The following is a 3,398-nucleotide window of genomic DNA, read 5'->3' on the forward strand; positions in this document are numbered from 1 at the left end:
GGTCAGCCATCACCTATCTAGGTTGATGACAGTGGCACTGTGGCCCTGCGTACACCCATCCCCGTGGGTGAGCTCACTGAATCCCCTGGTAGGCATACGGAGGGTCTTTTTTCTCTACATCATTCCTATCAGTTCTCTACTCCGGGCCCTAATGGATAGGCGCATTCCTATCCATTAGAGTAATCGGAGACCACCACCAGGTCACAGGACCACGTTTCTGAAGCTGGCTGTGTCAGGGTTGGGCCCATTATCAATAATATCTATGACTTTTGCCTAGGTTCCTGTTTTTTAAACTTGCGAACTGCCATTCAGATTAGCCACAATTTTAATGGAATTTTTGGATTTAATAATGATTGATAACACTTTAAATATTTGCACAAGCTCTTTATAATGAAAAACTCACTAAGCTTCACTTACTATGATCTATTTTGTAGAACTGGAGATGTTCCATTGGATTCTAAATATCAGATGCTCCTGGATCTCAAAATAACCTTTTCTAAACAAGCACAAGCAAGAATTTCTTTTGTCCTAGCACTGTTAATATTAAATTCTCTAGAAAATCATGTACGATTGAACCAGAATTGTTTCTTTACGCTTGCATTCCAAAAACAACTGATAAGGATATAAAAATGTGTAGTTTCAACTTAAATTCTAGGCCTGTTCTATATATAAAAGAATTTCTCTGTAATCCTGATACTATATTGCTCACTTGTATAAACATATTTATAGGCACTTTAGAAAATGTTTAGACTGCAATGTGTATTATAGACACTGGACACAGTCGTGTTAAGTAGCCTTTTGGTTAATACTTGTACATTGAGAGATACGAAAGCTTTAAACTTGGACCAGCTGGCGTGCTCACCTGAACAAAGGGTTGGGCTACGTGGATGGAGAAAACTGCTTTCTTGGGCTTTTGTAGAAACTTGGCACCATTCCTACTTTTTGAAAGTTGTAAAAGCTATTAGGTAGAAGATACAAAATAAGCGCTGTGAGGAATTCAGCTTTCTTATCTAACTAAGATTTATTTCAGAATTTTTAAGTTTCAAATATGCTCAAAACTTTTCTGAGAAACGATACAGCAATTGAAGTGTTTTGTCATTATAACTAGTTGGTACATTAACAAATAAGGCTTTCCAATCAACTCTAGATATTTTTTTACCTCGTGATTTTCAAGATTCGAAAAGAGAATTTGAGGAAAAACCCTGAAGACAAACAGTTGCTTTCCTGAAAAGGAAAAACTTGTAGTTTAAGGAAAAACTTGTAGTATTTTGTAATACTATACAAAATAAAATAAAATAGACCACCCAAACCAGAGCCAAACCATAGAAGTGTTGCCCTGAAGTACTTTTTGGATTCAGTCTAGGATTTGATTGTCTTGTGGGTGGTGGTTTTATTTCTTACCCTCTACTTCCTGGCCTGATTGAAGCATCACAGTTCTTTCTGAACCTATCGGAATAGACTCCTTTTATGCACTTTTCTCTCTGGGTAGTAGGATGCAACCAGATAATTTAGAAAGGTGTGAACATATCCAGATACATTTGACGATATAAATACTACTAAAGAAAAAAGCGTAAGTTAAAATAATATTTATACAGTCAGTTCTTGATTTTTCCGTCGTTTGCAACATTTCATTGCAACAGTTTGGCTTTTTACATAAGGAAAACAAAATTTTAACAGTTTTCTTTCCTACACCCCTCTCCAGAGGAGATATGAACCAGAATTAAGGAAGTCAGTTGTATTTCAGGCTTTTTAGAAAGTAGTATGTGATTGTGTCTTTTCTCACTGAGGAGAAGGGGAGAAGGAAATGGGAATTCTGCTAACTTCATCAGTACTGTCATTCTAGGAATGTCAGTATTTTCTCACATCCAAATAAGTGCAAAAACACTTCTCAAAATTAATTTTGGAATTATTTACCTTTTCAAAATTTTATGCTCCCTTTCAATATTATGGATAATTGAGAGTTGACTGTATTAGGAAAGGGCCATGTTTCTATTCGTGCTTTGAGTTCTTATCTGTTAAGATCGAAGCAGTGCTCTCTCAATAGTCCGAACAAGTCTGAAAGCAAATCATCACTAGACGTTTTAATATTGAGCTTCCATATCATTGTGTTCATAAACACTTTTTTAAGGCTGTTTATACCTTGCAGTATTCACTTACTGTGCTATTTTTTAAACCTCTATTTTAAAGTTTTAAGCACAACGTCGACCATTCTGTAATTTCCTACAATTATATTGTTTTCCTACTGACAGCTCAACTTTCCTTTATGTATAATACTTTAGGAAAATACTACCTTGTAAAATAAATGTGATTTTTTTTTTCTTTTGTACCAACACAAATTTGATGTTTTGGATTTTGGAATATTCTCGTCTTGCAGTCCCCCCTTTTGAGAGGTTCTGTCTGATTTAAGTAACAATACAGTGTGAGCTAAACAAAACAAAACCAACATTGTAAAAATGTGAAACATTTATATTGAGTGCTCACCTTGTACCAGGAAATAAGCAGTTTATATCTTTATTTAAACTTTACAGAAACTTTATGAAGTACAGGTAAGTGTTATACATAACATACACTAATGGTCATCACTCATAATAACTCTTAGACCTCTTTGTAATAAGAACTTTTTCATTGGGTACATTAGGTTTATACAAATAAAACTTACATTCCCCCACAAACAGTATTTCACACAAAGCCACAAGCTTTGTATTCAGTTCATAAATGCCATGTAAGACAGTTCTACCCACAAGTAGGTCCTTGGGGGTGCGGCCACTTGGTCACCGAGGTTCATGGTCCAGACCTCAGCCTGGTAAATCCAGGAGATCAATTTTACTTTCAGCACACCCAGAAAAGAACAGCTTCCGGAGTTGACTTTTTTTTGAGTAACCTCATTGGACACTGCTAAATAAATTATTAGTAACAATGATAGCATTGTTAGTATTATTAATAACCAGAGCTCAACAACTACCTTACTGCTTTCTATGAGTAGTAATCATCACAGCAACCCTCTGAGGGAGATTTCAGCATCCCCACCTCACAAGCCAGGAAAAGAACTCAAGAAGTAAACATTTGTGTCCCACGTGGCACAGCTTCTTAAGGAGTCAGGATTTGAACCCAGTTACTTTAGCTCTAGAGCTCACGATGTTGGCCCTTTGCCTGTGTTGTCCACTCTTGTAAGCACCCTTCCCACCGTCACGATACTTGGGGGCTGAGTCAGGAGGCTGCTCAGTGAGCCTGAGAGGAGAGCAGCACCCGTTCCATTCCTGTCCCCAACCCAGCGAACACCTTCCCACAGGCCCATGCCTCCCCCAGGGTGGCTGTTCTCCAGGCAGTGTTGGGTAACACCCACAGGCTTCCTTCCTCTCTCTTCCTTTTCTGTGCTCCACACAGACCGCCCCCCCCCC

The sequence above is a fragment of the Pteropus vampyrus genome, unplaced genomic scaffold (genome assembly GCF_000151845.1).
Source record: "Pteropus vampyrus isolate Shadow unplaced genomic scaffold, Pvam_2.0 Scaffold14, whole genome shotgun sequence".
In the NCBI taxonomy this organism is placed as follows: domain Eukaryota; kingdom Metazoa; phylum Chordata; class Mammalia; order Chiroptera; family Pteropodidae; genus Pteropus; species Pteropus vampyrus.